Genomic DNA, 15,730 nt, shown 5'->3' on the forward strand with positions numbered 1-15,730 from the left:
GCATAGGAGGTGATCTAGAGCTCCACAAAGCTCTCCCCTCGCTAGCCACAAAAAACAGAGCAGTGTGGAGTGTTCTGCCCGCCGGCAAGGGGGTATATATAGCCACCTCATTGGTCCCGGTTCGTGGCTCGAACCGGGACTAAATGCTACCCTTCTGTCCCGGTTCTAGGCACGAACCGGGACCAATGGCTGTGCGCCAGGAGCAAGGACCATTGGTCCCGGTTCGTACCTAGAACCAGGACAAATGGGTCCACATGAACCGGGACAAATGCTTCCCGAGGCCCGGCCGGCCCCCTGGGCGCACGAACCAGGACGTATGCCGCCATGAGTCCCGGTTCGTGTAAGAACCGGGACTAATGGGCTGGCCAGGCCCCAACCAAAGCCATGTTTTCTACTAGTGCAGGTCGCTACCTGTCATACGTCGGCAGAGCTCTGGAACACGATTGGAGAGATGCTTGCGTCTCATACTCGTGCCCAGACAGTCAATGTGCGCATCACCCTTGCCAATCTGCAGAAGGGGAGCTCCTCCATCACTGACTACGTCGGGAAGGTCAAGTCTCTGTGTGATGAACTCATCGCTGCAGGGAAGAAGATTGACGATGATGACATCATCTCCCACATCCTCGTTGGCCTGGACGAGGAATTTGATCCTGTGGTCTCTGCCATGTGCTCCAGAGTGGAGCCGATCACCATCCCTGAGCTGTTCTCTCAGCTCATCAGCTTCGAGACGCGGATGAAGCTCCGCGGCGGAGTGTCGCAATCCTCTGCCAATGCTGCCACCAGAGGCCGCGGGCGTGGTGACCGTGGCCGTGGCCGTGGAGGCAACGGCAACAACGGTGGTGACCGTGGCCGCCCCTACATCAAGTCTGGCGGTCGCGGTGGACAAGGAGGAGGCGGCCACTACAACAACAACGGTGGTGGTGGTAACTACAACAACAATGCCCCTGCACCTAGGATCCAGTGCCAGATCTGTGGCAAACTGGGCCATCCAGCGTGGAAGTACTGGAAACGCTGTGATGAAGCCTACCAAGGAGGAGAAGAGAGGACGGCAAACCTGGCACCACCTCAGTACGGGGTGGATACCGACTGGTACCTTGACAGCGGCGCCACCGATCACATCACAGGTGACCTTGAGAAGTTGACCGTCTGCGACCGCTATACTGGGAACGAGCAAATCCACACTGCTAGTGGGTCAGGTATGGCTATAGAACATGTTGGTCACTCAACTATTCGTACCTCTGATCGTGATCTTTATCTAAATAACATCCTTCATGTTCCAGAAGCTAGCAATAGCCTAATCTCTGCTAGTCGCCTTGCACTTGACAATGATACGTTTGTTGAAATTCATGCTCATTCTTTTTTTGTTAAGGAACGAGGAACGAGGAAGTACTTCTTCGAGGCAGGGGTATATGTGGTCTATACCCCGTCAAGCACAAGGGATCCAACGTCCAGAAGCAGGTGCTCAGTGCCACCAAAATATCTTCGGATAAATGGCACCGACGTTTACGTCATCCATCTCCTCTCATTGTCAGGAGAGTTCTTAGTCAAAATAAACTCCCTTGTGCTAGTTTTTCCAATAATGAGTTTGTATGTGACGCCTGTCAAAAGGGTAAAAGTCACCAGTTACCTTATCCGAAATCAATAAGTGAATCCAAGTTTCCTTTAGAACTTATTTTCTCTGATGTTTGGGGCCCTGCTGTTGAAACAGTAGGCAGAAAAAATACTATGTGAGTTTCATCGATGATTTCAGTAAATTCACATGGATCTATTTGATCAAACACAAGTCTGAAGTTTTTCAAAAATTTCATGACTTTTAGCACCTTGTTGAACGACAACTTAATTGCAAAATTCTTGCTCTTCAGACAGATTGGGGAGGGGAGTATGAAAAACTCAACTCCTTCTTCACCAAGATAGGAATATCTCATCATGTATCTTGCCCCATGCACATCAACAGAACGGATCAGCAGAAAGAAAACATCGACATATTGTCGAAGTAGGCTTGTCTCTTCTTGCCCAAGCTTCACTGCCCTTAAAGTTTTGGGATGAAGCGTTTATTGCTGCTACTTATTTGATCAATCGCCTTCCTAGCAAAGTTATCAAATTTGAAACTCCTCTTGAGCGATTGTTCCATGAAAAACCCAATTATTCCTCACTTAGGATTTTTGGGTGTGCTTGTTGGCCTAACCTCCGACCCTATAACAAGCACAAACTTCAACTCCGTTCGAAGCAATGCACTTTGCTTGGATATAGCAATCTTCACAAAGGTTTTTAATGCCTTGATATTTCAATAGAGCGAGTGTATATCTTCAGGGATGTTGTTTTTGATGAAAACGTATTCCCATTCTCCACACTACACCCAAATGCCGGTGCACATCTTCGGGCAGAAATTCTCCTTTTGAATCCGGAGTTACTAAATCCAACCTATCATGGGGACGAACATTATGCCGATGATCATTTGTTACATAGCCCTACTTCTGACGGAGATGGCGGTGAAAAAAACAGCACTCCAAATGCTTGTGATTTTATGCAGCAGTAGCAAGAAACACCTGGCAGGGGACACGAGGTAGATTCGCCTGGTCGCGCTGATTCTGGAGCTGACGCGGGAATGGATCCCCAGGCGGATCCTCTGACGCCGCCCCCGCCAGGGTCCGGGGACATCCACTCCTCGGGTGACGCCTGGCATGGGTCACCAGGCTAGTCGGGTGGGCCGGACCGCTCTCTGTCTCCGCGCACCAACTGTCGTGAGGCGGCTGGGTGTGAAACTGGTCGTGTGTCCCCTGCTACGCGGCGTAATGATGGCGGGCGCGACCGCACGACGGCCCGCGATCACGTGGCGACAGCTGACTCACCAGGGCCGGACTCTCCTGTTCCATGGGTGCATGATCCAACATCGTCTGAGCGCACGACAGACGTTGTAGATTCTGGTGTGGCAGGATCGGGATCCTCTGTGGCCACCAAACCTGTGTGCTTCGGCACACCTTCTCGGATGACTACACGAGCACAGAAAGGTATTTTGAAACCCACAGTTTACAAGGATGGGACAGTCAGGTATGATAAGAACTTTAAATTTGCAAATTTTGTTGTTACTCGTGAGCCTCAGAATTTAACCGAAGCTCTAGGTAATGATAATTGGAAAAATGCCATGAATGTAGAGTATGGTGCACTTATGAAAAACTAAACTTGGCGTTTGGTCCCTCCTAAGCGAGGGAGGAACATTATTGATTGTAAATGGGTATACAAAATTAAAAAAAAGACTTGATGGCACAATAGATAGATATAAGGCTAGACTAGTAGCTAAGGGCTTCACACAATGTTATGGCATTGATTATGAGGACACCTTTAGTCCAGTAGTTAAAGTGCTACTATTAGGCTTGTTCTGTCTATTGCTGTCTCCAGGGGATGGAGTCTTCGCCAATTGGATGTTCAGAATGCGTTCTTACATGGCGTTCTCGAGGAGGAGGTCTATATGAGACAACCACCTGGGTTTGAAAATGGTTCAAAGCCACATCATGTGTGCAAGTTGGACAAGGCCTTATATGGCCTAAAGCAGGCACCTAGAGCTTGGTATTCAAGATTGAGTGCAAAACTTCGGCAACTTTGTTTCAAGCCTTCATGGGGTGACACTTCTCTTTTCTTCTTCAAGAAAGGGAAGGTGATTATATTTATGTTAATTTATGTTGATGACATAATTGTTGCCAGCTCCTCACAGGAGGCTACCTCAGCATTGCTATCAAATCTGAAAAATGAGGTTGCTCTTAAAGATCTAGGAGAGTTACATTACTTCCTAGGCATTGAGGTCAAAAAGTTGCATGATGGTATTATGCTAACTCAGGAAAAATATGCCAAAGATGTAATCAAACGTGCAGGTATGAAGGATTGCAAACCCTCCAGTACACCTATGTCTACCACTGGCAAGTTGTCATTATATGAAGGAGAATTACTGAGTCCAGAAGAAGGAACCAAGTACAGAAGTATAGTTGGTGCTCTTCAGTACTTGACACTAACAAGACCTGATATATCCTTTGCTGTTAATAAAGTCTGTCAATTTTTACATGCTCCTACCTCTGTACATTGGACAGCTGTAAAGAGGATATTGAGGTATCTCCAAGGGAGTGCCAACACAGGGCTGAAATTGTGTAAGTCTTCTTCAACCACAGTGAGTGCATTTTCTGATGCAGATTGGGCTGGATGCCCTGATGGCAGAAGATCTACAGGAGGATTTGCAGTCTTCCTTGGGTCGAATCTTATATCCCGGAGTGCAAAGAAACAGGCTACGGTATCACGCTCCAGCACTGAAGCGGAATATAAATCTTTGGCAAATGCAACAGCTGAGGTAATGTGGATTGAAACTTTGCTTGATGAACTTGGCATTGGAAGAACAGGTGTGTCATGCTAATGGTGTGACAATCTTGGAGCAACATATCTGTCTGCAAACCCAGTATTTCATGCAAGAACAAAACACATAGAGATTGATTATCATTTTGTACGAGAAAGAGTTGCACAAAAGTTGCTAGATATTCAGTTTATCCCAACAGGAGATCAAGTTGCTGACGGGTTCACAAAACTGTTACAAGTGAAGCAACTACAGGCCTTCAAGCGCAATCTGAACATTGATACGTTGAGATTGAGGGACGATGTTAAAAGAATAGGACCGTAGTTGTGTAACGTGACAACGTAACGCGTCTGTATCCATGTGAATTGTGGCGCAGGTTGTTGGCTAGGATATCCGCTATCTCATGTATAGCTTGGAGTAGAGGACAAGTTGATAACCAACCAACTACCTGCGCCATATCTTATAATCTCTCTACCTATATTAACACGAACGCGTCCCTGCCAAGAGGCATCACGCTTAACGCAGCCAACCCTAGTTTTTACAGGCCAGCCATGGAGGGAGGAGGGGCGTTTGAATAATCACGGTTTGAGGGCTCCAACCAGCGTGATCCAGAATGAGACCCCAGAGCTGATGGTCAAGAGAAGCGAGCCGTAAATGAGAACCTGATCAGTGAGATATTATCGGCGGCAACCATGGCATAATCCCAACAAACTGTGGCGTTTCAATCTCCTTGATTATCTCTGGAAAAGGTTGAAGAGGTGAGACGTCTTCCGACCCAGATGACCCAGCTGCAATGTGCAATCACAGAAGGCCCTGGCGGAGGAGCGCTAGACGAATTCTCCACCCACAGCAAATTTGACATTGTGGTGGCTTTTGCCGACTGGCACTCACAGTTCTCTGGTTACGGATGAGTGCCGTTGCTTCTCTCCACCGCTCAGACAACATGGCAGACAGTTCCGCTTCGAGCGTGCTGGTTCAAGGTCGAGGGCTTCGGTTGGTAGATGCTGAGTGCAACGATCTTCTTAGGGCAAGTTCAACACGGCAGCAATCAAAATTGTCCGGATTGGTTCGGACGTTTGAAATCCTGCAAATTTAAACTCAAATGAAGGCAGGTTGACGGGCGTCCGGACATCCACATAGGACTCCAACAATATGGACGCACCATAAACCCTGTAGCGCTCTACTTCCATTGTATAGCACCACTGGCATCTCAATTAGCTTCCTTATCTTCTATTTGTTTTAGTATTGTCAGATTTATATTTACTCTTAAGAAAATATAGAATAAAGGCAATGCTTATAAAGAAGTTTTTGCGGTTAAACTTCTTGAATTATCCCCCATCAACAAGGAGAATGGCTTTACAAGCCGGTGGTAACTGCTAAGTTAAGTCCACCATTCCCATGCCTTCAAACCTTGTTGTAGTATCGATTTTGATATGCGTCATTGTCTCTACTTTTTTTAGTTTAGCGTTTGCATCAAATTGCATGTTTGTAACATGGGGTTCTTTTAATTTTAGTTGTACAACCAATTGCATATTCTTACCATGCACATTAATCAAAATAGAGCCAATGATGTTCTTTGGCCCTACATGTATGCATGTATTCTTAATCTATAATTTGGTGGTGTTGTGAAGTGGCCCACACCTGCACCGTGTCATTTTCTACTTTTTCTTAACTGATTTGGCTGATGATATGAACGATGGCATATTATGTTAGTGTCTTTTAATGTGTCAATATTAAATGGTATGGAATTGATAGTACACTGACCATTGTTGTTTAAATACATGCAAAACCTATTATCTGTCTTGTTGGTGCAATAATTTGCCTTCCTATGTTTTGGAGATTGTTGACATAAACAGCAAGGGACTAATGTGTTTGCTAGTGCACACAGAGTAACAGGTCCCTGGAGTCATGTGGAGTTTGGTACAAACACCGAAGATAATCCCCTGCGTGGCAGCGAGGATTATTACCGGAAATTATGCTGTCGAGAGTGACCCCATAAAATTGTTGACACAAAGCAATTGTTTCGGTGCCATCTGATACCTCTCCAACGTATCTATAATTTTTGATTGCTCCATGCTATTATATATTCTGTTTTGGATGTTTATGGGCTTTACTAAACACTTTTATATTATTTTTGGGACTAACCTATTAACCGGAGGCCCAGCCCAAATTGCTGTTTTCTTGCCTATTTTAGTGTTTCGAAGAAAAGGAATATCAAACGGAGTCCAAACGGAATGAAACATTCGGGAGAGTTATTTTTGGAACGGAAGCAATCCAGGAGACTTGGAGTAGATGTCAGGGAAGCTTCGAGGTGGCCACGAGGCAGGGAGGCGCGCCTGCCCCCTGGGCGCGCCCCCACCCTCGTGGCTCCCCTGACCGACTTCTTTCACCTATATATATATATCCATATACCGTAAAAACATCGGGGAACAGAATAGATCGGGAGTTCCGCCGCCGCAAGCCTCTGTAGCCACCAAAAACCAATCGGGACCCTGTTCCGGCACCCTTCCGAAGGGGGGATCCCTCACCGGTGGCCATCTTCATCATCCCGGCGCTCTCCATGATGTGGAGGGAGTAGTTCACCCTCAGGGCTGAGGGTATGTACCAGTAGCTATGTGTTTGCTCTCTCTCTCTCATGTTCTTGATTTGGCACGATCTTGATGTATCGCGAGCTTTGCTGTTATAGTTGGATCTTATGATGTTTCTCCCCCTCTACTCTCTTGTAATGGATTGAGTTTTCCCTTTGAAGTTATCTTATCGGATTGAGTCTTTAAGGATTTGAGAACACTTGATGTATGTCTTGCCGTGCTTATCTGTGGTGACAATGGGATATCACGTGATCCACTTGATGTATGTTTTGGTGATCAACTTGCGGGTTCCGCCCATGAACCTATGCATAGGGGTTGGCACACGTTTTCGTCTTGACTCTCCGGTAGAAACTTTGGGGCACTCTTTGAAGTTCTTTGTGTTGGTTGAATAGATGAATCTGAGATTGTGTGATGCATATCGTATAATCATACCCACGGATACTTGAGGTGACATTGGAGTATCTAGGTGACATTAGGGTTTTGGTTGATTTGTGTCTTAAGGTGTTATTCTAGTACGAACTCTATGATAGATCAACGGAAAGAATAGCTTCGTGTTATTTTACTACGGACTCTTGAATAGATCGATCCGAAAGAATAACTTTGAGGTGGTTTCGTACCCTACCATAATCTCTTCGTTTGTTCTCCTCTATTAGTGACTTTGGAGTGACTCTTTGTTGCATGTTGAGGGATAGCTATATGATCCAATTATGTTATTATTGTTGAGAGAACTTGCACTAGTGAAAGTATGAACCCTAGGCCTTGTTTCCTAGCATTGCAATACCGTTTACGCTCACTTTTATCATTAGTTACCTTGCTGTTTTTATATTTTCAGATTACAAAAACCTATATCTATCATCCAAATTGCACTTGTATCACCATCTCTTCGCCGAACTAGTGCACCTATACAATTTACCATTGTATTGGGTGTGTTGGGGACACAAGAGACTCTTTGTTATTTGGTTGCAGGGTTGCTTGAGAGAGACCATCTTCATCCTACGCCTCCCACGGATTGATAAACCTTAGGTCATCCACTTGAGGGAAATTTGCTACTGCCCTACAAACCTCTGCACTTGGAGGCCCAACAACGTCTACAAGAAGAAGGTTGTGTAGTAGACATCATTTCTACTTATTTATTTTATTATATTTTTTGCTTTATTTATTTATTTTATGAAAATTCTTTTTCTTTTAATGTTTTGAACATAAAATACTTTGATAATTTTAGTTGCATAAATTTTATATAATTTTAGTTTCAATAATACTAGAGGTTTATAAAAGCTTTTTAGTTGATTTCTTTAGTACCGGTTCTAAGGCTGTTACAAAGGCATTTCATTTAGTACCGGTTCTAAGGCTGGGGCTCCACGAGCACCTTTAGTACCGGTTCATGGCATGAACCGGTAATAGAGTTATTTAGTTGATTCTTTCTGCAGTTGTTTTTTAGTCCCACCTTGCCAAGCGAGAGGCACTCGCAGCGGTTTATAAGCCCTGAGTGCAGAGACGATGAAGGAGAGGCACAATGCTCACCTACACGTTGCTTAGCTTCAGGCCTTGAAATGGTGTAGACTGCACGGAGCTATGTGCAGTTTCTCAAGACCTGAAGCTAAGCAACGTGCAGGTGAGCATTGCACCTCTCTTTTATTTTTAATAACTTATTACAACTCTGGAATTTTTTGCATTCAGTATGCACCATTCAAAGCCACGTCATCAACTTTCAACCCTTTCTGACTTCATTTGTTATTTTTCATTCATTTACTGATTTGTTTAGAGAGCTAAATGACCGTGAAATTGAAAAGCAATGCAAAATGAACTCTAAAAAGGTTGAAACTTGGCATGGTATCATCATTTCACCCACATAGCATGTGCAAAAAAGTAGAGGGTTACGATAAAAACTGGATGCACTTCGTGTACAAAACAGACAATCTCTTTCGAAGTATCAGGGTTTCATCCGGAAACTCATCTGTTACAAAGGGATTTCATTTTTTTGAACTCATTTGAACTCCAGACTTTTTGTGTGTTCAAAATGCACCATTCAAAGCCACATCATCAATTTTCAATCCTTTCTGACTTCATTTGTTATTTTTCATGCATTTACTGATTTTTATAGCTATAAGACCCTGAAATTGAAAAGCATTTCAAATGAACTCTGAAAAGGTCGAAAGTTGGCATGGTATCATCATTTCACCCACATAGCATGTGAAAAAAGTCGAGAGGGTTACGACAAAAACTACATGCACTTCGTGTACAAAACGAACAATCTCTTTCGAAGTATTAGGGTTTCGGACGAAAACTCATCTGTTACAAAGGGATTTCATTTTTTTGAACTTATTCGAACTCCAGACTTTTGTGTGTGTTCAAAATGCACCATTCAAAGCCACATCATCAATTTTCAACCCTTTCTGACTTTATTTGTTATTTTTCATGCATTTACTGATTTTTTTTTGAGCTATAACACCCTGAAATTGAAAAGCATTTCAAATGAACTCTCAAAAGGTTGCAAGTTGGCATGATATCATCATTTCACCTACATAGCATGTGCAAAAAAGTTGAGAGGGTTACGGCAAAAACTGGATGCAATTCGTGTACAAAACGGATAATCTCTTTCGAAGTATCAGGGTTTCGGACGAAAACTCATCTGTTACAAAGGGATTTCATTTTTTGAACTTATTTGAACTCCAGACTTCTTGTGTGTTCAAAATGCACCATTCAAAGCCACATCATCAATTTTCAACCGACTTCATTTGTTATTTTTCATGCATTTACTGATTTTTTTGAGCTATAAGACCCTGAAATTGAAAAGCATTTCAAATGAACTCTGAAAAGGTTGAAAGTTGGCATGGTATCATCATTTCACCCACATAGCATGGGCTAAAAAGTTGAGAGGGTTACGGCAAAAATTGGATGCACTTCGTGTACAAAACGGACAATATGTTTCGAAGTATCAGGGTTTCATACGGAAACTCGTCTGTTACAACAGGCATTTCATTTCTTCACATGTAAATGCAGTGATATTCTAGATCAAAGGCATCATCATAATAGTTGTGGAGAGAAATTCTTCACTTTTTCTTCGCTTGTGTCCTTTGCTTATTGCGCCGTAACCAGGGATAATATTCATCGTTTATCAGGGTGCTTGGGTCAGCCTTGACTTTGAAGGGAGGAATTTCATGAAACTTTTCATAATCTTCGGACATGTCTGTCTTGCCCTCCACTCCCACGATGTCTCTTTTTCCTGAAAGAACTATGTGGCGCTTTGCTCATCGTATGATGTGTTTGCTTCCTTATCTTTTCTTTTTCTCGGTTTGGTAGACATGTCCTTCACATAGAAAACCTGCGCCACATCATTAGCTAGGACGAACGGTTCGTCTGTGTACCCAAGATTATTCAGATCCACTGTTGTCATTCTGTACTGTGGGTCTACCTGTACCCCGCCTCCTGACAGATTGACCCATTTGCACTTAAACAAAGGGACCTTAAAAGCATGTCCGAAGTCAAGTTCCCATATGTCCACTATGTAACCATAATATGTGTCCCTTCCCCTCTTGGTTGCTGCATCAAAGCGGACACCGCTGTTTTGGTTGGTGCTCTTTTGATCTTGGGCGATCGTGTAAAATGTATTCCCATTTATCTTGTATCCTTTGTAAGTCAATACAGTCGAAGATGGTCCCCTGGACAACGAGTACAACTCATGACAAAAAGTGTTGTCACCTTTGAGACGTGTTTCCAACCAACTGCCGAAAGTCCTGATGTGTTCACATGTAATCCAGTCGCCACACTGCTCCGGGTGTTTGGAGCGCAGACTGTTCTTGTGTTCATCGACATACGGGGTCACCAAGGTAGAGTTTTGTAGAACTGTGTAGTGTGCTTGAGACCAAGAATGCCTGTCCCTGCATATTATTGATTCCTGCTACCTCTTGAGCACTGCGTTGGTTTTCCCTTGAAGAGGAAAGGGTGATGCAGCAAAGTAGCGTAAGTATTTCCCTCGGTTTTTGAGAACCAAGGTATCAATCCAGTAGGAGGCTACGCGCGAGTCCCTCGTACCTACACAAAACAAATAAATGCTCGCAACCAACGCGATAAGGGGTTGTCAATCCCTTCACGGTCACTTACCAGAGTGAGATCTGATAGATATGATAGGATAATATTTTTGGTATTTTTATGATAAAGATGCAAAGTAAAATAAAAGCAAAGTAAAAAGCAAAGGAAATAACTAAGTGTTGGAAGATTAATATGATGAAGATAGACCCGGGGGCCATGGGTTTCACCAGTGGCTTCTCTCAAGAGCATAAGTATTCTACGGTGGGTGAACGAATTACTGTTGAGCAATTGACAGAATTGAGCATAGTTATGAGAGTATCTAGGTATGATCATGTATATAGGCATCAGGTCCGAGACAAGTAGACCGACTCCTGCCTGCATCTACTACTATTACTCCACTCATCGACCGCTATCCAGCATGCATCTAGAGTATTAAGTTCATGAAAACAGAGTAACGCCTTAAGCAAGATGACATGATGTAGAGGGATAAATTCATGCAATATGATAAAAACCCCATCTTGTTATCCTCGATGGCAACAATACAATACGTGCCTTGCTACCCCTACTGTCACTGGGAAAGGACACCGCAAGATTGAACCCAAAGCTAAGCACTTCTCCCATTGCAAGAAAGATAATCTAGTAGGCCAAACCAAACTGATAATTCGAAGAGACCTGCAAAGATAACCAATCATACATAAAAGAATTCAGAGAAGATTCAAATATTGTTCATAGATAATCTTGATCATAAACCCACAATTCATCGGTCTCAACAAACACACCGCAAAAAGAAGATTACATCGAATAGATCTCCACGAGAGAGGGGGAGAACATTGTATTGAGATCCAAAAAGAGAGAAGAAGCCATCTAGCTACTAAGTATGGACCCGAAGGTCTGAGGTAAACTACTCACACTTCATCGGAGAGGCAATGGTGATGATGTAGAAGCCCTCCGTGATGGATGGCCCCTCCGGCGGAGCTCCGAAACAGGCCCCAAGATGGGATCTCATGGGTACAGAAGGTTGCGGCGGTGGAATTAGGTTTTTGGCTCCTGTTCTGATCATTTGGGGGTACGTAGGTATATATAGGAGGAAGGAATATGTCGGTGGAGCAACAGGGGGCCCACGAGGGTGGAGGGCGCGCCCTGGGGGGGGGGGGGGGTAGGCGCGCCCCCCCTACCTCGTGGCCTCCTCTTTTGTTTCTTGACGTAGGGTCCAAGTCTCCTGGATCATATTCTTCCTAAAAATCACGTTCCCGAAGGTTTCATTTTGTTTGGACTCCGTTTGATATTCCTTTTCTGCGAAACTCTGAAATAGGCAAAAAACAGCAATTCTGGGCTAGGCCTCCGGTTAATAGGTTAGTCCCAAAAATAATATAAAAGTGAATAATAAAGCCCAATAATGTCCAAAAAAGTAGATAATATAGCATGGAGCAATCAAAAATTATAGATACGTTGGAGACGTATCAAGCATCCCCAAGCTTAATTCCTGCTCGTCCTCGAGTAGGTAAATGATAAAAACAGCATTTTTGATGCGGAGTGCTACTTGGCATAATTTCAATGTAATTCTTCTTAATTGTGGTATGAATATTCAGATCCGAAAGATTCAAGACAAAAGTTTAATATTGACATAAAAAATAATAATACTTCAAGCATACTAACAAAGTAATTATGTCTTCTCAAAATAACATGGCCAAAGAAAGTTATCCCTACAAAATCATATAGACTAGGTATGCTCTATCTTCACCACACAAAGTATTTAAATCATGCACAACCCCGATGACAAGCCAAGCAATTGTTTCATACTTTTGACATTTTCAAACTTTTTTAATCTTCACGCAATACATGAGCGTGAGCCATGGACATAGCACTATATGTGGAATAGAATGGTGGTTGTGGAGAAGACAAAAAGGGAGAAGATAGTCTGACATCAACTAGGCATATCAACGGGCTATGGAGATGCCCATCAATATATATCAATGTGAGTGAGTAGGGACTACCATGCAACGGATGCACTAGAGCTATAAGTATATGAAAGATCGACAAAAGAAACTAAGTGGGTGTGCATCCAACTCGCTTGCTCACAAAGACCTTGGGCATTTTGAGGAAGCCCATCATTGGAATATACAAGCCAAGTTCTATAATGAAAAATTCCCACTAGTATATGAAAGTGACAACATAGGAGACTCTCTATCATGAAGATCATGGTGCTACTTTGAAGCACAAGTGTGGTAAAAGGATAGTAACATTGTCCCTTCTCTCTTTTTCTCTCATTTTTTTATATTTGGGCCTTTCTCTTTTTTTTATGGCCTCTTTTTTTATTTTTATATTTTTTATTTTTCGTACGGAGTCTCATCCCGACTTGTGGGGGAATCATAGTCTCCATCATCCTTTTCCTCACTTGGGACAATGCTCTAAAAATGAAGATCATCACACTTTTATTTTCTTACAACTCATCAATTACAACTCGATACTTAGAACAAAATATGATTCTATATGAATGCCTCCGGCGGTGTATCGGGATATGCAATGAATCAAGAGTGACATGTATGAAAGAATTATGAACGGTGGCTTTGCCACAAATACGATGTCAACTACATGATCATGCTAAGCAATATGACAATAATGGAGCGTGTCATAATAAACGGAACGGTGGAAAGTTGCATGGCAATATATCTCGGAATGGCTATGGAAATGCCATGATAGGTAGGTATGGTGGCTGTTTTGAGGAAGGTTTATGGTGGGTGTATGATACCGGCGAAAAGTGCGCGGTATTAGAGAGGCTAGCAATGGTGGAAGGAAGAAAGTGCGTATAATCCATGGACTCAACATTAGTCATAAAGAACTCATATACTTATTGCAAAAATCTACAAGTTATCAAGGCAAAGTATTACGCGCATGCTCCTAGGGGGATAGATGTAACGCCACGATGCGGCTATATCTCCCACGTGTCGTGGCACGACTTAGAGGCATAACCGCATAGTGGTTTTGTCACAAGAAGGGTCATCTTCACACAATCCCATGTAATGAACAAGAAAGGGATAAAGAGTTGGCTTACAATCGCCACTTCACACAATACATAAATATTAATCATACATCATCCAAAATACAAGCATATAGACCGACTACGGTCAAAATCCAGATGAAAATAAGACAACCCCAAATGCTAGATCCCCGATCGTCCCGACTGGGCTCCACTACTGATCATCAGGGAAAGACACATAGTAACGACCACGTTCCTCGTCGAACTCCCACTTGAGATCGACGCCATCATCTGCACTGGCATCGTCGGCACCTGCAATTGTTTTGGTAGAATCTGTGAGTCACGGGGACTCAGCAATCTCACACCCGCGAGATCAAGACTATTTAAGCTAGTAGGAAGGGATGGCGTAAAGAGGTGGAGCTGCAGCGGCAAAAGCATATATGGTGGCTAACTTGCGCAAAAGAGAGCGAGAAGAGAAGCAACGGAACGGACGTCATCTAGCAATGACCAAGAGGTGATCCTGAACACCTACTTACGTCATTCATAACACAGACCGTGTTCACTTCCCGGACCCCGCCGAGAAGAGACCATCACGGCTACACACGCAGTTGATGTATTTTAATTGGGTCAAGTGACAAGTTCTCTACAACCGGACATTAACAAATTCCAATCTGGCTCATAACCGCGGGCACGGCTTTCGAAAGATAATACCCTGCAGGGGTGTCCCAACTTAGCCCATCATAAGCTCTCACGGTCAACGAAGGATAAACCTTCTCCCGGAAAAACCCGATCAGTCTCGGAATGCCGGTTTACAAGACATCTCGACAATGGTAAAACAAGACCAGCAAAGCCGCCCGAATATGCCGACAAATCCCGAAGTTGGGCCTTGCTGGAGGAGTTTTATTCAAGGCGAACTGTCAAGGGGGTCCCATAAATCACCCGACCGAGTAAGGAACGCAAACTCAAGGAACATAATCCCGGTATAACAGTAACTAGGGCGGCAAGAGTGGAACAAAACACCAGGCATAAGGCCGAGCCTTCCACCCTTTACCAAAATATATAAAGATGCATTAATTAAATAAGAGATATTGTGATATCCCAACATATCCATGATCCTACATGGAACAACTTCAACTTCACCTGCAACTAGCAACGCTATAAGAGGGGCTGAGCAAAAGCGGTAACTTAGCCAAACAATGGTTTGCTAGGAAAGGATGGTTAGGGGCTGACATGGCTAAAATGGGAGACATGATATAGCAAGTGATAGGTAGCGGAGCATGGCAATAGAGCGAACAACTAGCATAGCAAAGATAGAAGTGATTTCGAGGGGTGGTCATCTTGCCTGCAAGATTCTCAGAGTTGTCGAAAGCTTGATCCTCGTAAACGTACTCGACAGGTTCCTCGTTCACGCACTCATCTCCCGGCTCTACCCAAGACAAGAACACAAACAAACGGAACCACAATCAACAACGAGAACTGCACAAGCAACATGATGCAAAACATGTATGATATGCAAGATATGATATGCGATGCATATGCGTGCTCCGGAAGGAAAATGATGAACATGGCAGTAACTTGGCAAACCAAGCATGCCACTGGAAAGATGAGATGATTTCGGTCGAAATCGATATAAAGATCACCGGAAACGGATGCACGGTTTGCAAATGGCAAGCATAACAAGAATGACACTAATCTGCGATTAACAGCAAGATAGCACTTAAAATGCAACAAGAAACAATGCTACAACACCCCAACATAGCAACAAAGCACATGGCAGTAATCTACAGGAGATGCTTAACAAAA

The 15,730-nt window shown here is 43.6% G+C and overlaps 1 non-coding gene across 1 annotated transcript; it reads left to right on the forward strand.

Moving 5' to 3' along the window:
* The first annotated feature begins 589 nt into the window (after window positions 1-589).
* On the forward strand, window positions 590-728 carry LOC120975109 (small nucleolar RNA Z247). Its single transcript, XR_005770947.1, has one exon. It is a non-coding gene; the product is annotated as a small nucleolar RNA Z247 (small nucleolar RNA).
* The last annotated feature ends 15,002 nt before the right edge of the window (window positions 729-15,730 follow it).

Source organism: Aegilops tauschii, chromosome 2 (assembly GCF_002575655.3).
Source record: "Aegilops tauschii subsp. strangulata cultivar AL8/78 chromosome 2, Aet v6.0, whole genome shotgun sequence".
In the NCBI taxonomy this organism is placed as follows: Eukaryota; Viridiplantae; Streptophyta; class Magnoliopsida; order Poales; family Poaceae; genus Aegilops; species Aegilops tauschii.